The following is a 23,045-nucleotide window of genomic DNA, read 5'->3' as shown; positions in this document are numbered from 1 at the left end:
CAGACTAGTGACCCTCCGACAAATGCCTCTGCATTTCTACTTTAAATTAATGCCCTTTTATCCTGTCCTAGACTCCCCAACCATGGGGAAACATCCTTGCCACATCTATTCTGACTAGGCCTTTCACCATTTGAAATGCCTCAATGAGGACCCCCCTCATCCATCGAATACAGTCCAAGAGCAGACAATTGTTCCTCAGTTGCTAGCCCTTTCAGTCCTGGTATCATTCCAGTAAATCTTCTCTGAACCCTCTCCAACACCAGCACGTCTTTTCTCAAATAGGCGTCCAAAACTGTACCCCGTACTCCAAGTGAGGATTGGGATCATTGTCTTGCTGAAGGATGAAGTGTCATCCAATGAGTTTGGAGGCATTTACATGAACTTGAGCAGATGATTCTATTCCCCCTCAGAATCTATTTTGCTACGGCCATCAGTAGTTACATCATCAATGCAGATAAGTGCGCCAGTCCCTGTAGCAGCCGTACATGCCCAGGCTGTAACACCCCCACCACCACGTTTCACAGATGAGAGGGTGTGCTTTGGATCTTGGGCAGTTCCTTTACGCCTCCACACTTTGTTCCTGCCATCATTCTGATACAGGTTCATCTTGGTCTCATCCCTCCACAGGACCTTTTTCCAGAATTCTGAATTTTAATTACTTCTTGGCAAACTGTAATCTGTCCATCCTGTTTCTGTGGCTAACTAGGAGTTTCCAACTTGCAGTGAGGCCTCTGTATTCCTGTTCATGAAGACTTCTGCAGACACTCGTCATTGACACATCCACGGCTGCCTCCTGAAGAGTGTTTCTGATCTGACGGGCGGGTGTTTGGGGATTTTTCTTCATTATGATGAGAATTCTTCTGTCATCAGTAGTGGCCTTGGAAGTACCAGTCCATTTGCAATTCCTGAGCTCACCAATACTCTCTTTCTTCTTAATGATGTTCCAATCAGTTGATTTGGGTAAATCCTAAGGTTTGGCTGATGTCTCTAAGAGTTTATTCTTATTTATCAGCCTCATAACGGCTTCTTCGCCTTTCATTGGGCACAACTCTGGTCCTCATGTTGAAAAATGGCAACTGCAGACTCCAGTGGTGATGAAAAGCTTCGAAGACAGCCCACCTCTCTTATACCTGTACCAACAAAGCAATTAAACATGCCTGAGTCCTTACAAACACCTGTGAACCCAAATGTCCCAAACATTCTGGTGCCCTGAAATGAAGGGAATATGTAATTTCTACATGGTCAAATCAAAATGTACACAAATAACCTTGAATTAAAATCAGATGTGAATTGTTTGATTACAAATTTAAAACTGTGGAGCTCAGGGGCAAATAATTTTGGAGGGCAGTGTATTTTTACCTCCCATGCTGAGACCTGCTGAGATTTTAATTACCATCAGTGTCTGCAGACTTTCATATTTACCAGCATCCTGATATATTTTGTCTGCACACTCCCTGTTGCATCCACATTTGGCATGTAGTGAGGTGTCAAGAATTGAACACAGTATCAGTGAGTGTTTGGTTGGACAATCCAGTGCACAATGAACATCGAACATCCCAGCACAGGACAGGCCCTTCTGCCCAACATGTACTGACCTACAGAAAACCTTTCACACCCATAACCCTCGATTTTTCTTACATCCATGTGGCAGTCCAAAAGTCTCCACCACCATCCACGGCAAAGCATTCCAGGCCCCCACAACTCTCTGCGTAAAAAAATTACCCCTGACGTCTCCCCTAAACTTCCCTCCCTTCACCTTGTACACACGTCCCCTGGCGTTTGCTGATCCTGCCCTGGGAAACAGGTGCTGGCTGTCCACCCTATCTATACCTCTCATAATCTTGTTGTCCTCGATCAAGTCTCCTCTCATCCTTCACTCGTTGGCTCTGTTAACCTTGCCTCATAAGACATGTTCTCCATCCATCCCTCTTGCAGTAAGGAGGTGCCAATCAATATAGGGAAGTTAGCCTCCCATAACGACAACCCTGTATTTCCCACCATTCCAAAATCTGCCTGCTGATCTGCTCCTCAGGGTCCCGAGGGCGATAGATGTCTCTCAGCACAGTGAGAGCTCCCTTCCTATTTCTGTCGTCCACCCACACCCACTCAGACCCTCCCTCTGCAGCCTCCTCCCTTTCTACAACCGTTACACCATCCCTGACCAATAATGTTACTTTCTTTTTTTGAATTTTTTCTAAAATATGCATAATAAAATCTTCAAGAACACAATATATTAAACTTTTCTTACAAACAACAACAAAAACAAAACATTCCCTCCCTCCCATACATATAAATCCGCACACCATCAGAGCTTACTTATCAGTTGGGGAAATCAGTTTGGGGATGCATAATATCAGCATTTATGTTGATATTATGTTGATATTTTGTGTCTGGGCCCATATGTGGTCTAGGTCTGGCTGCCAGACCTTTACAAAAAGGTCATATGTGTTCTTTAAATTATAGGTGATTTTTCCATAGCTATACAGCTGTTCGTTTCCACAGCCCACCGTGCTAGAGGACCAAGTGATCGCAATACATTTTTTGCTACCACCAGTCCTATTTTTATAAATGAGATTTGATATTTGGTCAATTTGTCGCTTATTTCCATGAAATTACCTAATAGATATAACTCTGGGTCACCCGTGAAGGCCACTCCTGTTATCCTGGTTAACTTTTCTATTTCATACCAAAATGGCCGCACCTTCATGCACGACCACATGGCATGTAGAAAGGTTCCTGTCTCAGTCCCACATCTGAAACACATCTCTGAAATTTCAGCTTTTGTTCCATGTAACTTCTGAGGAGTAACATATAATTGGTGTAGAAAATTATCTCCCCCACCCCACTACCCCCCCACCCCTCTGTTCTACCTCCCATCCAATTCCCTTTAAAACCCCTGAATCTCGGTACCTGCATCAGCCAATCCTGCCCGGCCTCCGGCCAACTTTCAGTATCGGCCACAACATCATGGTTCAACGTACTGATCCACGCTCTAAGCTCATCTACCTCATTTCTATACTCCTTGCTTTGAAATAGACGCAATTCAACCGCTTCACCATCTCTGGCAATGCATTCCACACACCCACCCCATGAACCAGAGGTCCACAAGGAGCCCCTCCCTCCATATTTACCCCTTCCCCAGTAGTGATGGCCCCTACCCTCAGTGTTTCCTCCTGATCTCTGTATTCACCCTGACCCTGGCAATTCCACAGTTCACCCACATCCCCAACCCCAGCAACACCCAGTATTTACACCAATCCCGCCCGGGTACTTGCCCCACATTCCTGGCTAATTACCTCAATCTCTGGGGTATTTACTTCATCCTCCTGGGTATTTACCCACCTTTCCATGGGTATTTACCCCATCCCTGGGGTATTTACACCCCTGAGTATTTACACATCCCCCCGTTTAATTGCCCTCCAACTCCAGATATTTACCCCATCCATGGGGGTATTTATCCCAATCTCCTCAGACAATTGCCCTCTGACCCCCTGTCCCCTGGTATTTAACCCATGTAACCCCCAGGTATTTACACCCTGTCCCCAGGTATTTAACCCTTGTACACTCCCAGGTAAATTCCCCCGGGTATTTACAACTTGCCCCCTGGTATTTAACCCTTACACCCCCCAGGTAAATTTCCCCAGGTATTTACACCCTGTCCCCAGTATTTAACCCTTGTACCCCCCCCCAGGTAATTTTCCCCAAGTACTTACGCTCTGTCGCCCGGTATTTAACCCTTGTACCCCCCCCCAGGTAATTTTCTCCAGGTATTTACACACTGTTCCCTGGTATTTAACCCCTGTACCACCCCAGGTAATTTCCCCCAGGTATTTACACCCTGTCCCCGGTATTTAACCCTTGTACCTCTCCCCAGGTAATTTTCCCCAGGTCTTTACACACTGTCCCCCGGTATTTAACCCTTGCACCCCCCCAGGTAATTTTCCCCAGGTATTTACACCCTGTCCCCCAGTATTTAACCCTTGTGCCCCCCCAGATAATTTTCCCCAGGTATTTACACCCTGTCCCCCAGTATTTAACGTTTGTAACCCCCCAGGTATTTATACTCTGTCCCCTGGTATTTAACCCTTGTACACCCCCATACAGGTAATTTTCCCCTGGTATTTACACCCTGTCCCTGGTATTTAACCCTAGTACCCCCCCAGGTAATTTTCCCCTGTTATTTAACCCTTGTACCCCCCTCAGGTAATTTTCCCCAGGTACTTACACCCTGTCCCCCGGTATTTAACCCTTGTACCCCCCCATACAGGTAATTTTCCCCAGGTATTTACACCCTGTCCCCAGTATATAACACTTGTAGCCCCCATGTAATTTTCCACAGGTATTTACACCCTGTCCCCCAGTATTTAACCCTTGTACCCCCCCCAGGTAATTTTCCCCAGGTCATTGCACCCTGATCTCCTGTATTTAACCCTTGTACCCCCTCAGGTAATTTCACCCAGATATTTACATCCTGCCCCCCGGTATTTAACCCTTGTACCCCCCTCAGGTCATTGCCCCCAGGTACTTACACCCTGTCCCATGGCATTTATCCCTTGTACCCCCCCTGGTAATTTCCCCCAGGTATTTACACCCTGTCCCCCGGTATTTAACCCTTGTACCTCTCCCCAGGTAATTTTCCCCAGGTATTTACAACCTGTCCCCCAGTATTTAACCCTTGTACCCCCTCAGGTAATTTTCCCCAGGTCATTGCACCCTGATCTCCGGTATTTAACCCTTGTACCACCCCAGGTAATTTCCCCCAGGTATTTACACCCTGTCCCCCGATATTTAACCCTTGTACCCCCCTCAGGTAATTTCCCCCAGGTATTTACACCCTGTCCCCCAGCATTTAACCCTTGTACACCCCCCCAGGTAATTTCCCCCAGGTATTTACATCCTGTCCCCTGTTATTTAACCCTTGTCCCTCCCTCAGGTGATTTCAACCAGATATTTACACCCTTCCCCCCGGTATTTAACCCTTGTACCCGCCTCAGGTAATTTCCCCCAGGTATTTACACCCTGTCGCATGGCATTTAACACTTGAACCCCCCCCCGGTAATTTCCCCCAGGTATTTACAACCTGTCCCCCGGTATTTAACCCTTGTACCATTCCCCAGGTAATTTTCCCCAGGTCTTTACACACTGTCCCCCAGTATTTAACCCTTGCACCCCCCAGGTAATTTTCCCCAGGTATTTACACCCTGTCCCCCAGTATTTAACCCTTCTACCCCCCCCAGGTATTTACACTCTGTCCCCTGGTATTTAACCCTTGTACCCCCATCAGGTAATTTACCCCAGGTATTTACACCCTGTCCCCCGGTATTTAACCCTTGTACCCACCAGGGAATTTTCCCGATGTATTTACACACTGTCCCCGGTATTTAACCCTTGTACCCCCCAGGTAATTTTCCCCAGGTATTTAACCCTTGTACCCCCCCAGGTAATTTCCCCCAGGTATTTACACCCTGTCCCCCGGTATTTAACCCTTGTAGCACCCAGGTAATTTTCCCCAGGTATTTACACCCTGTCCCCCAGTATTTAAACTTTGTACCCCCCCAGTTAATTTTCCCCCAGGTATTTACACCCTGTCCCCCGGTATTTAACTCTTGTACCCCCTCAGGTAATTTCCCCCAGGTATTTACACCCTGTCCCCCGGCATTTAACCCTTGTACCCCCCCAGGTATTTTCCCCCAGGTTATACACCCTGTCCCCCGGTATTTAACCCTTCTACCCCCATCATGTAATTTCCCCCAGGTATTTACACCCTGTCCCTCGGCATTTAACCCTTGTAACCCCCCAGGTAAATTCCCCCAGGTATTTACACCCTGTCCCCCGGTATTTAACCCTTGTAGCCCCCTCAGGTAATTTCCCCCAGATATTTACACCCTGTCCCCCGGTATTAAACCCTTGTACCCCCCTCAGGTAATTTCACCCAGGTATTTACACCCTGAACCCCGGTATTTAACCCTTGTACCCCCCAGGTAATTTCCCCCAGGTATTTACACCCTTCCCCCCGGTATTTAACCCTTGTAGCCCCCTCAGGTAATTTCCCCCAGATATTTACACCCTGTCCCCCGGTATTAAACCCTTGTACCCCCCTCAGGTAATTTCACCCAGGTATTTACACCCTGACCCCCGGTATTTAACCCTTGTACCCCCCAGGTAATTTCCCCCAGGTATTTACACCCTTCCCCCCGGTATTTAACCCTTGTACCCGCCTCAGGTAATTTCCCCCAGGTATTTACACCCTGTCGCATGGCATTTAACACTTGTACCCCCCCCGGTAATTTCCCCCAGGTATTTACAACCTGTCCCCCGGTATTTAACCCTTGTACCCCCCAGGGAATTTTCCCGAGGTATTTACACACTGTCCCCGGTATTTAACCCTTGTAGCCCCCTCAGGTAATTTCCCCCAGATATTTACACCCTGTCCCCCGGTATTAAACCCTTGTACCCCCCTCAGGTAATTTCACCCAGGTATTTACACCCTGACCCCCGGTATTTAACCCTTGTACCCCCCAGGTAATTTCCCCCAGGTATTTACACCCTGTTTCCCACCCCCCAGTATTTACCCTTTGTACCCCCCCCCAGGTAATTTCCCTCAGGTATTTACACCCTGTCCCCCAGTATTTAACCCTTATAACCCCTAGGTAATTTTCCCCAGGTATTTAACCCTTGTACCTCTCCCCAGGTAATTTTCCCCATGTATTTACACTCTGTCCCCTGGTATTTAACCCTTGTACCCACCCAGGGAATTTTCCCGAGGTATTTACACACTGTCCCCGGTATTTAACCCTTGTACCCCCCAGGTAATTTTCCCCAGGTATTTAACCCTTGTACCCCCCCAGGTAATTTCCCCCAGGTATTTACACCCTGTCCCCCGGTATTTAACCCTTGTAGCACCCAGGTAATTTTCCCCAGGTATTTACACCCTGTCCCCCAGTATTTAACCTTTGTACCCCCCAGTTAATTTTCCCCCATGTATCTACACCCTGTCCCCCGGTATTTAACTCTTGTAACCCCCTCAGGGAATTTCCCCCAGGTATTTACACCCTGTCCCCCCGTATTTAACCCTTGTACCCCTCTCAGGTAATTTCCCCCAGGTATTTACACACTGTCCCCCCGTATTTAACACTTGTACCCCCCTCAGGTAATTATCCTCAGGTATTTACACCCTGTCTCCCGGTATTTAACCCTTGTACCCACCTCAGGTAATTTCCCCGAGCTGTTTACACCCTGTCCCGCGGTATTTAACCCTTGTACCCCCCTCAGGTAATTTTCCCCAGGTGTTAACACCCTGTCTCCCGGTATTTAACCCTTGTACCCCCCTCAGGTAATTTTCCCCAGGTATTTACACCCTGTCCCCAGTATTTAACCCTTGTAACCCCCTCAGGTAATTTTCCCCAGGTGTTTACACCCTGTCCCCCGGTATTTAACCCTTGTACCCCCCTCAGGTAATTTCCCCCAGATGTTCACACCCTGTCCCCCGGTATATAACCCTTGTACCCCCCTCAGGTAATTTTCCCCAAGTGTTTACACCCTGTCCCCCGGTATTTAACCCTTGTACCCCCCTCAGGTAATTTTCCCCAGGTATTTACACCCGGTCCCCCAGTATTTAACCCTTGTACCCCCCCTAGGTAATTTTCCCCAGGTATTTACACTCTGTCCCCCAGTATTTAACCCTTGTACCCCCCCCAGGTATTTACACTCTGTCCCCTGGTATTTAACCCTTGTACCCCCATCAGGTAATTTACCCCAGGTATTTACACCCTGTCCCCCGGTATTTAACCCTTGTACCCCCCAGGGAATTTTCCCGAGGTATTTACACACTGTCCCCGGTATTTAACCCTTGTACCCCCAGGTAATTTTCCCCAGGTATTTAACCCTTGTACCCCCCCAGCTAATTTCCCCCAGGTATTTACACCCTGTCCCCCGGTATTTAACCCTTGTAGCACCCAGGTAATTTTCCCCAGGTATTTACACCCTGTCCCCGGTATTTAACCCTTGTACCCCCCTCAGGTAATTTCCCCAAGGTGTTTACACCCTGTCCCCCGGTATATAACCCTTGTACCCCCCTCAGGTAATTTCCCCCAGGTGTTTACACCCTGTCCCCGGTATTTAACCCTTGTACCCCCTCAGGTAATTTTCCCCAGGTATTTACACCCTGTCCCCGGTATTTAACCCTTGTAGCACCCAGGTAATTTTCCCCAGGTATTTACACCCTGTCCCCCAGTATTTAACCTTTGTACCCCCCCAGTTAATTTTCCCCCAGGTATTTACACCCTGTCCCCAGGTATTTAACTCTTGTACCCCCCTCAGGTAACTTCCCCCAGGTATTTACAACCTGTCCCCCGGCATTTAACCCTTGTACCCCCCCAGGTATTTTCCCCCAGGTTATACACCCTGTCCCCCGGTATTTAACGGTTCTACTCCCCTCATGTAATTTCCCACAGGAATTTACACCCTGTCCCTCGGCATTTAACCCTTGTACCCCCCCAGGTAATTTCCCCCAGGTATTTACGCCCTGTCCCCCGGTATTTAACCGTTGTACCCCCCTCAGGTAATTTCCCCCAGATATTTACACCCTGTCCCCCGGTATTTAACCCTTGTACCCCCCAGGTAATTTCCCCCAGGTATTTACAGCCTGTTTCCCACCCCCCAGTATTTACCCTTTGTACCCCCCCAGGTAATTTCCCTCAGGTATTTACACCCTGTCCTCCAGTATTTAACCCTTATAACCCCAAGGTAATTTTCCCCAGGTATTTACACCCTGTCCCCCGGTATTTAACCCTTGTACCACCCCCAGGTAATTTTCCCCAGGTATTTAACCCTTGTACCTCTCCCAGGTAATTTTCCCCTGGTATTTACACTCTGTCCCCTGGTATTTAACCCTTGTACCCCCCCAGGTAATTTTCCCCAGATATTTACACCCTGTCCCCCTGTATTTAAGCTTTGTACCCCCCGAGTTAATTTTCCCCAGTTCATTGCACCCTGATCTCCGGTATTTAACCATTGTACCCCCCCTCAGGTAATTTCTCTCAGGTGTTTACACCCTGTCCCCCGGTATTTAACCCTTGTACCCCCTTCAGGTAATTTTCCCCAGGTGTTTACACCCTGTCCCCCGGTATTTAACCCTTCTACCCCCCTCAGGTAATTTCCCCCAGGTTTTTACACCCTGTCCCCCGGTATTTAACCCTTGTACCCCACTCAGGTAATTTTCCACAGGTGTTTACACCCTGTCCCCCGGTATTTAACCCTTGTAACCCCCACAGGTAATTTCCCCCAGGTGTTTACACCCTGTGCCCCGGTATTTAACCCTTGTACCCCCCTCAGGTAATTTCCCCCAGGTGTTTACACCCTGTCCCCCGGTATTTAACTCTTGTACCCCCTCAGGTAATTTTCCCCAGGTATTTACACCCTGTCCGCGGTATTTAACCCTTGTACCCCCCTCAGGTAATTTCCCCCAGTTGTTTACACCCTGTCCCCCAGTATTTAAACTTTGTAACCCCCCAGTTAATTTTCCCCCAGGTATTTACACCCTGTCCCCCGGTATTTAACTCTTGTACCCCCTCACGTAATTTCCCCCAGGTATTTACACCCTGTCCCCTGGCATTTAACCCTTGTACCCCCCAGGTATTTTCCCCCAGGTTATACACCCTGTCCCCCGGTATTTAACCCTTCTACCCCCTTCATGTAATTTCCCCCAGGTATTTACACCCTGTCCCTCGGCATTTAACCCTTGTAACCCCCCAGGTAATTTCCCCCAGGTATTTACACCCTGTCCCCCGGTATTTAACCCTTGTAGCCCCCTCAGGTAATTTCCCCCAGATATTTACACCCTGTCCCCCGGTATTAAACCCTTGTACCCCCCTCAGGTAATTTCACCCAGGTATTTACACCCTGACCCCCGGTATTTAACCCTTGTACCCCCCAGGTAATTTCCCCCAGGTATTTACACCTTGTATCCCACCCCCCAGTATTTACCCTTTGTACCCCCCCCAGGTAATTTTCCTCAGGTATTTACACCCTGTCCCCCAGTATTTAACCCTTATAACCCCTAGGTAATTTTCCCCAGGTATTTAACCCTTGTACCTCTCCCCAGGTAATTTTCCCCAGGTATTTACACTCTGTCCCCTGGTATTTAACCCTTGTACCCCCCCATGGAATTTTCCCGAGGTATTTACACACTGTCCCCGGTATTTAACCCTTGTACCCCCCAGGAAATTTTCCCCAGGTATTTAACCCTTGTACCCCCCCAGGTAATTTCCCCCAGGTATTTACACCCTGTCCCCCGGTATTTAACCCTTGTAGCACCCAGGTAATTTTCCCCAGGTAGTTACACCCTGTCCCCCAGTATTTAACCTTTGTACCCCCCAGTTAATTTTCCCCCATGTATCTACACCCTGTCCCCCGGTATTTAACTCTTGTGACCCCCTCAGGTAATTTCCCCCAGGTATTTACACCCTGTCCCCCCGTATTTAACCCTTGTACCCCTCTCAGGTAATTTCCCCCAGGTATTTACACACTGTCCCCCGGTATTTAACTCTTGTAACCCCCTCAGGTAATTTCCCCGAGGTGTTTACACCCTGTCCCGCGGTATTTAACCCTTGTACCCCCCCTCAGGTAATTTACCCCAGGTGTTAACACCCTGTCTCCCGGTATTTAACCCTTGTACCCCCCTCAGGTAATTTTCCCCAGGTATTTACACCCTGTCCCCAGTATTTAACCCTTGTACCCCCCTCAGGTAATTTTCCCCAGGTGTTTACACCCTGTCCCCCGGTATTTAACCCTTGTACCCCCCTCATGTAATTTCCCCCAGACGTTTACACCCTGTCCCCCGGTATATAACCCTTGTACCCCCCTCAGGTAATTTTCCCCAAGTGTTTACACCCGGTCCCCCAGTATTTAACCCTTGTACCCCCCCCCAGGTATTTACACTCTGTCCCCTGGTATTTAACCCTTGTACCCCCCTCAGGTAATTTTCCCCAAGTGTTTACAGCCTGTCCCCCGGTATTTAACCATTGTACCCCCCTCAGGTAATTTTCCCCAGGTATTTACACCCGGTCCCCCAGTATTTAACCCTTGTACACCCCCCAGGTAATTTTCCCCAGGTATTTACACTCTGTCCCCCAGTATTTAACCCTTGTACCCCCCCCAGGTATTTACACTCTGTCCCCCGGTATTTAACCCTTGTACCCCCCAGGGAATTTTCCCGATGTATTTACACACTGTCCCCGGTATTTAACCCTTGTACACCCCAGGTAATTTTCCCCAGGTATTTAGCCCTTGTACCCCCCCCAGCTAATTTCCCCCAGGTATTTACACCCTGTCCCCCGGTATTTAACCCTTGTAGCACCCAGGTAATTTTCCCCAGGTATTTAACCCTTGTACCCCCCTCAGGTAATTTCCCCAAGGTGTTTACACCTTGTCCCCCGGTATATAACCCTTGTACCGCCCTCAGATAATTTCCCCCAGGTATTTACACCCTGTCCCCCGGCATTTAACCCTTGTACCCCCCCAGGTATTTTCCCCCAGGTTATACACCCTGTCCCCCGGTATTTAACGGTTCTACTCCCCTCATGTAATTTCCCACAGGTATTTACACCCTGTCCCTCGGCATTTAACCCTTGTACCCCCCCAGGTAATTTCCCCCAGGTATTTACACCCTGTCCCCCGGTATTTAACCGTTGTACCCCCCTCAGGTAATTTCCCCCAGATATTTACACCCTGTCCCCCGGTATTTAACCCTTGTACCCCCCAGGTAATTTCCCCCAGGTATTTACAGCCTGTTTCCCACCCCCCAGTATTTACCCTTTGTACCCCCCCAGTTAATTTCCCTCAGGTATTTACACCCTGTCCCCCAGTATTTAACCCTTATAACCCCTAGGTAATTTTCCCCAGGTATTTACACCCTGTCCCCCGGTATTTAACCCTTGTACCCCCCCAGGTAATTTTCCCCAGGTATTTAACCCTTGTACCTCTCCCAGGTAATTTTCCCCTGGTATTTACACTCTGTCCCCTGGTATTTAACCCTTATACCCCCCCAGGTAATTTTCCCCAGATATTTACACCCTGTCCCCCAGTATTTAAGCTTTGTACCCCCCCAGTTAATTTTCCCCAGTTCATTGCACCCTGTCCCCCGGTATTTAACACTTCTACCCCCCTCAGGTAATTTCCCCCAGGTGTTTACACCCTGTCCCCCGGTATTTAACCCTTGTACCCCACAGGTAATTTTCCACAGGTGTTTCCACCCTGTCCCCCGGTATTTAACCCTTGTACCCCCCTCAGGTAATTTCACCCAGGTGTTTACACCCTGTCCCCCGGTATTTAACCCTTGTACCCCCCTCAGGTAATTTCCACCAGGTGTTTACACCCTGTCCCCCGGTATTTAACTCTTGTACCCCCCTCAGGTAATTTTCCCCAGGTATTTACACCCTGTCCCCGGTATTTAACCCTTGTACCCCCCTCAGGTAATTTCCCCCAGGTGTTTACACCCTGTCCCCCAGTATTTAACCCTTGTACCCCCCTCAGGTAATTTCCCCCAGGTGTTTACACACTGTCCCCCGGTATTTAACCCTTGTACCCCCCTCAGGTAATTTTCCCCAGGTATTTACACGCTGTCCCCGGTATATAACCCTTGTAGCACCCAGGTAATTTTCCTCAGGTATTTACACCCTGTCCCCCAGTATTTAACCTTTGTATCCCCCCAGTTAATTTTCCCCCAGGTATTTACACCCTGTCCCCCTGTATTTTACTCTTGTACCCCCCTCAAGTAATTTCCCCCAGGTATTTACACCCTGTCCCCCGGCATTTAACCCTTGTACCCCCCCAGGTATTTTCCCCCAGGTTATACACCCTGTCCCCCGGTATTTAACCCTTCTACCCCCCTCAGGTAATTTCCCACAGGTGTTTACACACTGTCCCCCGGTATTTAACCCTTGTACCCCCCTCAGATAATTTTCCCCAGGTATTTACACGCTGTCCCCGGTATATAACCCTTTTAGCACCCAGGTAATTTTCCCCAGGTATTTACACCCTGTCCCCCAGTATTTAACCTTTGTACCCCCCCAGTTAATTTTCCCCCAGATATTTACACCCTGTCCCCAGGTATTTAACTCTTGTACCCCCATCAGGTAATTTACCCCAGGTATTTACACCCTGTCCCCCGGCATTTAACCCTTGTACCCCCCCAGGTATTTTCCCCCAGGTTATACACACTGTCCCCCGGTATTTAACCCTTCTACCCACCTCATGTAATTTCCCCCAGGTATTTACATCCTGTCGCTCGGCATTTGACCCTTGTACCCCCCCCAGGTAATTTCCCCCAGGTATTTACACCCTGTGCCCCAGTATTTAACCCTGGTACCCACCTCAGGTAATTTCCCCCAGATATTTACACCCTGTGCCCCGGTATTTAACCATTGTACCCCCCAGGTAATTTCCCCGAGGTATTTACACCCTGTCCCCCGGTATTTAACCCTTGTACCCCCCAGGTAATTTCCCCCAGGTATTTACACCCTGACCCCCAGTATTTAACCCTTATAACCCCTAGGTAATTTTCCCCAGGTATTTACACCCTGTCCCCCGGTATTTAATCCTTGTACCCCCCCCAGGTAATTTTCCCTAGGTATTTAACCCTTGTACGTCTCCCCAGGTAATTTTCCCCTGGTATTTACACTCTTTCCCCTGGTATTTAACCCTTGTACCCCCCCAGGTAATTTTCCCCAGATATTTACACCCTGTCCCCCAGTATTTAAGCTTTGTAACCCCCCAGTTAATTTTCCCCAGTTCATTGCACCCTGATCTCCGGTATTTAACCCTTGTACCCCCCTCAGGTAATTTCCCTCAGGTGTTTACACCCTGTCCCCCGGTATTTAACCCTTGTACCCCCCTCAGGTAATTTCCCCCAGGTGTTTACACCCTGTCCCCCGATATTTAACCCTTGTACCCCCCTCAGGTAATTTCCCCCAGGTGTTTAAACCCTGTCCCCCGGTATTTAACCCTTGTACCCCTGTCAGGTAATTTCCCCCAGGTATTTACACCCTGTCGCCCCGTATTTAACCCTTGTACCCCCCTCAGGTAATTTCCCCCAGGTATTTACACCCTGTCCCCCGGTATTTAACCATTGTACCCCCCTCAGGTAATTTTCCCCAGGTGTTTACACCCTGTCCCCGGTATTTAACCCTTGTAGCACCCAGGTAATTTTCCCCAGGTATTTACACCCTGTCCCCCAGTATTTAACCTTTGTACCCCCCCCTGTTAATTTTCCCCCAGGTATTTACACCCTGTCCCCCGGTATTTAACTCTTGTACCCCCCCTCAGGTAATTTCCCACAGGTATTTACACCCTGACCCCCGGAATTTAACTATTCTACCCCCCTCATGTAATTTCCCCCAGGTAGTTACACCCTGTCCCTCGGCATTTAACACTTGTACCCCTCTCAGGTAATTTCCCCCTGGTATTTACACTCTGTCCCCTGGTATTTAACCCTTGTACCCCCCAAGGTAATTTTCCCAGATATTTACACCCTGTCCCCCAGTATTTGAGCTTTGTAACCCCCCAGTTAATTTTCCCCAGTTCATTGCACCCTGATCTCCGGTATTTAACCCTTGTACCCCCCTCAGGTAATTTCCCTCAGGTGTTTACACCCTGTCCCCCGGTATTTAACCCTTGTACCCCCCTCAGGTAATTTCCCCCAGGTGTTTACACCCTGTCCCCTGGTATTTAACCCTTGTACCCCTGTCAGGTAATTTCCCCCAGGTATTTACACCCTGTCCCCCCGTATTTAACCCTTGTACCCCCCTCAGGTAATTTTCCCCAGGTATTTACACCCTGTCCCCCAGTATTTAACCATTGTACTCCCCTCAGGTAATTTTACCCAGGTGTTTACACACTGTCCCCCGGTATTTAACCCTTGTACCCCCCTCAGGTAATTTTCCCCAGGTGTTTACACCCTGTCCCCGGTATTTAACCCTTGTAGCACCCAGGTAATTTTCCCCAGGTATTTACACCCTGTCCCCCAGTATTTAACCTTTGTACCCCCCCAGTTAATTTTCCCCCAGGTATTTACACCCTGTCCCCTGGTATTTAACTCTTGTACCCCCCTCAGGTAATTTCCCCCAGGTATTTACACCCTGTCCCCTGGTATTTAACCCTTGTACCCCCCAGGGAATTTCCCCCAGGTATTTACAGCCTGTTTCCCACCCCCCAGTATTTACCCTTTCTACCGCCCCAGGTAATTTCCCTCAGGTATTTACACCCTGTCCCCCAGTATTTAACCCTTATAACCCCAAGGTAATTTTCCACAGGTATTTACTCCCTGTCCCCCGGTATTTAACCCTTATACCACCCCAGGTAATTTTCCGCAGGTATTTAACCCTTGTACCTCTCCCCAGGTAATTTTCCCCTGGTATTTACACTCTGTCCCCTGGTATTTAACCCTTGTACCCCCACCAGGTAATTTTCCCCAGATATTTACACCCTGTCCCCCAGTATTTAAGCTTTGTACCCCCCAGTTAATTTTCCCCAGTTCATTGCACCCTGATCTCCGGTATTTAACCCTTGTACCTCCCTCAGGTAATTTCCCTCAGGTGTTTACACCCTGTCCCCCGGTATTTAACCCTTGTACCCCCCTCAGGTAATTTTCCCCAGGTGTTTACACCCTGTTCCCCGGTATTTAACCCTTGTACCCCCCTCAGGTAATTTACCCCAGGTGTTCACACCCTGTCGCCCGGTATTTAACCCTTGTACCCCCCTCAGGTAATTTCCCCCAGGTGTTTACAACCTGTCCCCCGGTATTTAACCCTTGTACCCCCCTCAGGTAATTTCCCCCAGGTGTTTACACCCTGTCCCCCGGTATTTAACCCTTGTACCCCCCTCAGGTAATTTCCCCCAGGTGTTTACACCCTGTCCCCCGGTATTTAACTCTTGTAACCCCCTCAGGTAATTTTCCCCAGATATTTATACCCTGTCCCCTGTATTTAACCCTTGTACCCCCCTCAGGTAATTTTCCCCAGGTATTTACACCCTGTCCCCGGTATTTAACCCTTGTAGCACCCAGGTAATTTTCCACAGGTATTTACACCCTGTCCCCAAGTATTTAACCTTTGTACCCCCCCAGTTAATTTTCCCCCAGGTATTTACACCCTGTCCCCCGGTATTTAACTCTTGTACCCCCCTCAGGTAATTTCCCCCAGGTATTTACACCCTGTCCCCTGGCATTTAACCCTTGTACCCCCCCAGGTATTTTCCCCCAGGTTATACACCCTGTCCCCTGGTATTTAACCCTTCTACCCCCCTCATGTAATTTCCCCCAGGTATTTACACCATGTCCCTCGGCATTTAACCCTTGTACCCCCCCAGGTAATTTCCCCCAGGTATTTACACCCTGTTCCCCGGTATTTAACCCTTGTACCCCCCTCAGGTAATTTCCCCAGATATTTACACCCTGTCCCCCGGTATTAAACCCTTGTACCCCCCTCAGGTAATTTCACCCAGGTATTTACACCCTGACCCCCGGAATTTAACCCTTCTACCCCCCTCATGTAATTTCCCCCAGGTATTTACACCCTGTCCCTTGGCATTTAACCCTTGTACCCCCCCAGGTAATTTCCCCCAGGTATTTACACCCAGTCCCCCGGTATTTAACCCTTGTACCCCCCTCAGGTAATTTCCCCCAGATATTTACACCCTGTCCCCCGGTATTTAACCCTTGTACCCCCCAGGGAATTTCCCCCAGGTATTTACAGCCTGTTTCCCACCCCCCAGTATTTACCCTTTGTACCCCCCCAAGTAATTTCCCTTAGGTATTTACACCCTGTCCCCCAGTATTTAACCCTTATAACCCCTAGGTAATTTTCCCCAGGTATTTACACCCTGTCCCCCGGTATTTACACTCTGTCCTCAGGTATTTAACCCTTGTACCTCCACCAGGTAATTTTCCCCAGATATTTACACCCTGTCCCCCAGTATTTAAGCTTTGTACGCCCCAGTTAATTTTCCCCAGTTCATTGCACCCTGTCCCCCGGTACTTAACCATTGTACCCCCCTCAGGTAATTTCCCCCAGGTGTTTACACCCTGTCCCCCGGTATTTAACCCTTGCACCCCTCTCAGGTAATTTCCCCCTGGTATTTACACTCTGTCCCCTGGTATTTAACACTTGTACCCTCCAAGGTAATTTTCCCCAGATATTTACACCCTGTCCCTCAGTATTTAAGCTTTGTAACCCCCCCAGTTAATTTTCCCCAGTTCATTGCACCCTGATCTCCGGTATTTAACCCTTGTACCCCCCTCAGGTAATTTCCCTCAGGTGTTTACACCCTGTCCCCCGGTATTTAACCCTTGTACCCCCCTCAGGTAATTTCCCCCAGGTGTTTACACCCTGTCCCCCGATATTTAACCCTTGTACCCCCCTCAGGTAATTTCCCCCAGGTGTTTACACCCTGTCCCCCGGTATATAACCATTGTACCCCTGTCAGGTAATTTCCCCCAGGTAATTACACCCTGTCCCCCCGTATTTAACTCTTGTACCCCCCTCAGGTAATTTTCCCCAGGTATTTACACCCTGTCCCCCGGTATTTAACCATTGTACCCCCCTCAGGTAATTTCACCCAGGTGTTTACACACTGTCCCCCGGTATTTAACCCTTGTACCCCCCTCAGGTAATTTTCCCCAGGTGTTTACACCCTGTCCCCGGTATTTAACCCTTGTAGCACCCAGGTAATTTTCCCCAGGTATTTACACCCTGTCCCCCAGTAGTTAACCTTTGTACCCCCCCCAGTTAATTTTCCCCCAGGTATTTACACCCTGTCCCCCGGTATTTAACTCTTGTACCCCCCTCAGGTAATTTCCCCCAGGTATTTACACCCTGACCCCCGGAATTTAACCCTTCTACCCCCCTCATGTAATTTCCCCCAGGTATTTACACCCTGTCCCTCGGCATTTAACACTTGTACCCCTCTCAGGTAATTTCCCCCTGGTATTTACACTCTGTCCCCTGGTATTTAACCCTTGTACCCCCCAAGGTAATTTTCCCAGATATTTACACCCTGTCCCCCAGTATTTAAGCTTTGTAACCCCCCAGTTAATTTTCCCCAGTACATTGCACCCTGATCTCCGGTATTTAACCCTTGTACCCCCCTCAGGTAATTTCCCTCAGGTGTTTACACCCTGTCCCCCCGTATTTAACCCTTGTACCCCCCTCAGGTAATTTTCCCCAGGTATTTACACCCTGTCCCCCGGTATTTAACCATTGTATCCCCCTCAGGTAATTTTACCTTGGTGTTTACACACTGTCCCCCGGTATTTAACCCTTGTACCCCCCTCAGGTAATTTTCCCCAGGTGTTTACACCCTGTCCGCGGTATTTAACCCTTGTAGCACCCAGGTAATTTTCCCCAGGTATTTACACTCTGTCCCCCAGTATTTAACCTTTGTACCCCCCCAGTTAATTTTCCCCCAGGTATTTACACCCTGTCCCCCGGTATTTAACTCTTGTACCCCCCTCAGGTAATTTCCCCCAGGTATTTACACCCTGACCCCCAGAATTTAACCCTTCTACCCCCCTCATGTAATTTCCCCCAGGTATTTACACCCTGTCCCTTGGCATTTAACCCTTGTATCCCCCCATGTAATTTCCCCCAGGTATTTACACCCTGTCCCCCAGTATTTAACCCTTGTACCCCCCTCAGGTAATTTCCCCCAGATATTTACACCCTGTCCCCCGGTATTTAACCCTTGTACCCCCCAGGGAATTTCCCCCAGGTATTTACAGCCTGTTTCCCACCCCCCAGTATTTACCTTTGTACCCCACCAGGTAATTTCCCTCAGGTATTTACACCCTGTCCCCCAGTATTTAACCCTTATAACCCCTAGGTAAATTTCCCCAGGTACTTACACCCTGTCCCCCGGTATTTAACCCTAAAACCCCCCCAGGTCATTTTCCCCAGATATTTACACCCTGTCCCCCAGTATTTAAGCTTTGTAACCCCCCAGTTAATTTTCCCCAGTTCATTGCACCCTGATCTCCGGTATTTAACCCTTGTACCCCCCTCAGGTAATTTCCCTCAGGTGTTTACACCCTGTCCCCCGGTATTTAACACTTGTACCCCCCTCAGGTAATTTCCCCCAGGTGTTTACACCATGTCCCCCGGTATTTAACCCTTGTACCCCCCTCAGGTAATTTCCCCCAGGTGTTTACACCCTGTCCCCCGGTATTTAACCCTTGTACCCCCTCAGGTAATTTTCCCCAGGTATTTACACCCTGTCCCCGGTATTTAACCCTTGTAGCACCCAGGTAATTTTCCCCAGGTATTTACACCCTGTCCCCCAGTATTTAACCTTTGTACCCCCCCAGTTAATTTTCCCCCAGGTATTTACACCCTGTCCCCAGGTATTTAACTCGTACCCCCCTCAGGTAACTTCCCCCAGGTATTTACAACCTGTCCCCCGGCATTTAACCCTTGTACCCCCCCAGGTATTTTCCCCCAGGTTATACACCCTGTCCCCCGGTATTTAACGGTTCTACTCCCCTCATGTAATTTCCCACAGGAATTTACACCCTGTCCCTCGGCATTTAACCCTTGTACCCCCCTCAGGTAATTTCCCCCAGATATTTACACCCTGTCCCCCGGTATTTAACCCTTGTACCCCCCAGGTAATTTCCCCCAGGTATTTACAGCCTGTTTCCCACCCCCCAGTATTTACCCTTTGTACCCCCCCAGGTAATTTCCCTCAGGTATTTACACCCTGTCCTCCAGTATTTAACCCTTATAACCCCAAGGTAATTTTCCCCAGGTATTTCCACCCTGTCCCCCGGTATTTAACCCTTGTACCACCCCCAGGTAATTTTCCCCAGGTATTTAACCCTTGTACCTCTCCCAGGTAATTTTCCCCTGGTATTTACACTCTGTCCCCTGGTATTTAACACTGGTACCCCCCCAGGTAATTTTCCCCAGATATTTACACCCTGTCCCCCTGTATTTAAGCTTTGTACCCCCCCAGTTAATTTTCCCCAGTTCATTGCACCCTGATCTCCGGTATTTAACCATTGTACCCCCCCTCAGGTAATTTCTCTCAGGTGTTTACACCCTGTCCCCCGGTATTTAACCCTTGTACCCCCTTCAGGTAATTTTCCCCAGGTGTTTACACCCTGTCCCCCGGTATTTAACCCTTCTACCCCCCTCAGGTAATTTCCCCCAGGTTTTTACACCCTGTCCCCCGGTATTTAACCGTTGTACCCCACTCAGGTAATTTTCCACAGGTGTTTACACCCTGTCCCCCGGTATTTAACCCTTGTAACCCCCACAGGTAATTTCCCCCAGGTGTTTACACCCTGTCCCCCGGTATTTAACCCTTGTACCCCCCTCAGGTAATTTCCCCCAGGTGTTTACACCCTGTCCCCCGGTATTTAACTCTTGTACCCCCTCAGGTAATTTTCCCCAGGTATTTACACCCTGTCCGCGGTATTTAACCCTTGTACCCCCCTCAGGTAATTTCCCCCAGTTGTTTACACCCTGTCCCCCAGTATTTAAACTTTGTAACCCCCCAGTTAATTTTCCCCCAGGTATTTACACCCTGTCCCCCGGTATTTAACTCTTGTACCCCCTCAGGTAATTTCCCCCAGGTATTTACACCCTGTCCCCTGGCATTTAACCCTTGTACCCCCCCAGGTATTTTCCCCCAGGTTATACACCCTGTCCCCCGGTATTTAACCCTTCTACCCCCTTCATGTAATTTCCCCCAGGTATTTACACCCTGTCCCTCGGCATTTAACCCTTGTAACCCCCCAGGTAATTTCCCCAAGGTATTTACACCCTGTCCCCCGGTATTTAACCCTTGTAGCCCCCTCAGGTAATTTCCCCCAGATATTTACACCCTGTCCCCCGGTATTAAACCCTTGTACCCCCCTCAGGTAATTTCACCCAGGTATTTACACCCTGACCCCCGGTATTTAACCCTTGTACCCCCCAGGTAATTTCCCCCAGGTATTTACACCCTGTCCCCCAGTATTTAACCCTTATAACCCCTAGGTAATTTTCCCCAGGTATTTAACCCTTGTACCTCTCCCCAGGTAATTTTCCCCAGGTATTTACACTCTGTCCCCTGGTATTTAACCCTTGTACCCCCCCATGGAATTTTCCCGAGGTATTTACACACTGTCCCCGGTATTTAACCCTTGTACCCCCCAGGTAATTTTCCCCAGGTATTTAACCCTTGTACCCCCCCCAGGTAATTTCCCCCAGGTATTTACACCCTGTCCCCCGGTATTTAACCCTTGTAGCACCCAGGTAATTTTCCCCAGGTAGTTACACCATGTCCCCCAGTATTTAACCTTTGTACCCACCAGTTAATTTTCCCCCATGTATCTACACCCTGTCCCCCGGTATTTAACTCTTGTAACCCCCTCAGGTAATTTCCCCCAGGTATTTACACCCTGTCCCCCCGTATTTAACCCTTGTACCCCTCTCAGGTAATTTCCCCCAGGTATTTACACACTGTCCCCCGGTATTTAACTCTTGTAACCCCCTCAGGTAATTTCCCCGAGGTGTTTACACCCTGTCCCGCGGTATTTAACCCTTGTACCCCCCCTCAGGTAATTTTCCCCAGGTGTTAACACCCTGTCTCCCGGTATTTAACCCTTGTACCCCCCTCAGGTAATTTTCCCCAGGTATTTACACCCTGTCCCCAGTATTTAACCCTTGTACCCCCCTCAGGTAACTTTCCCCAGGTGTTTACACCCTGTCCCCCGGTATTTAACCCTTGTACCCCCCTCAGGTAATTTCCCCCAGATGTTTACACCCTGTCCCCCGGTATATAACCCTTGTACCCCCCTCAGGTAATTTTCCCCAAGTGTTTACACCCGGTCCCCCAGTATTTAACCCTTGTACCCCCCCAGGTAATTTTCCCCAGGTATTTACACTCTGTCCCCCAGTATTTAACCCTTGTACCCCCCCCCCAGGTATTTACACTCTGTCCCCTGGTATTTAACCCTTGTACCCCCATCAGGTAATTTTCCCCAAGTGTTTACACCCTGTCCCCCGGTATTTAACCATTGTACCCCCCTCAGGTAATTTTCCCCAGGTATTTACACCCGGTCCCCCAGTATTTGACCCTTGTACCCCCCCCAGGTAATTTTCCCCAGGTATTTACACACTGTCCCCCAGTATTTAACCCTTGTACCCCCCCCAGGTATTTACACTCTGTCCCCCGGTATTTAACCCTTGTACCCCCCAGGGAATTTTCCCGAGGTATTTACACACTGTCCCCGGTATTTAACCCTTGTACACCCCAGGTAATTTTCCCCAGGTATTTAGCCCTTGTACCCCCCCAGCTAATTTCCCCCAGGTATTTACACCCTGTCCCCCGGTATTTAACCCTTGTAGCACCCAGGTAATTTTCCCCAGGTATTTACACCCTGTCCCCGGTATTTAACCCTTGTACCCCCCTCAGGTAATTTCCCCCAGACGTTTACACCCTGTCCCCGGTATTTAACCCTTGTACCCCCCTCAGGTAATTTCCCCCAGACGTTTACACCCTGTCCCCCGGTATATAACCCTTGTACCCCCCTCAGGTAATTTTCCCCAAGTGTTTACACCCGGTCCCCCAGTATTTAACCCTTGTACCCCCCCCCAGGTATTTACACTCTGTCCCCTGGTATTTAACCCTTGTACCCCCCTCAGGTAATTTTCCCCAAGTGTTTACAGCCTGTCCCCCGGTATTTAACCATTGTACCCCCCTCAGGTAATTTTCCCCAGGTATTTACACCCGGTCCCCCAGTATTTAACCCTTGTACACCCCCCAGGTAATTTTCCCCAGGTATTTACACTCTGTCCCCCAGTATTTAACCCTTGTACCCCCCCCAGGTATTTACACTCTGTCCCCCGGTATTTAACCCTTGTACCCCCCAGGGAATTTTCCCGATGTATTTACACACTGTCCCCGGTATTTAACCCTTGTACACCCCAGGTAATTTTCCCCAGGTATTTAGCCCTTGTACCCCCCCCAGCTAATTTCCCCCAGGTATTTACACCCTGTCCCCCGGTATT

General features: G+C 49.1%; 1 protein-coding gene across 8 annotated transcripts in view; it reads right to left on the bottom strand.

The window, feature by feature from the left end:
- Positions 1-23,045, bottom strand: part of lmbrd2b (LMBR1 domain containing 2b) — a 147,762-nt gene that overhangs the window by 79,905 nt on the left and 44,812 nt on the right. The window contains exon 1 of one of the 8 annotated variants that reach the window (XM_069884530.1): positions 2,617-2,735. The exons of the other annotated variants lie outside the window; for them this stretch is intronic. The gene's annotated coding sequence lies outside the window, so the exon portion shown is untranslated. Of the gene's footprint in view, positions 1-2,616; positions 2,736-23,045 lie in introns of those variants that run through there. 8 annotated transcript variants of the gene reach the window in all.

This window comes from Narcine bancroftii, chromosome 1, assembly GCF_036971445.1.
Source record: "Narcine bancroftii isolate sNarBan1 chromosome 1, sNarBan1.hap1, whole genome shotgun sequence".
In the NCBI taxonomy this organism is placed as follows: domain Eukaryota; kingdom Metazoa; phylum Chordata; class Chondrichthyes; order Torpediniformes; family Narcinidae; genus Narcine; species Narcine bancroftii.
This window is presented reverse-complemented; position numbering and strand designations above follow the sequence as displayed.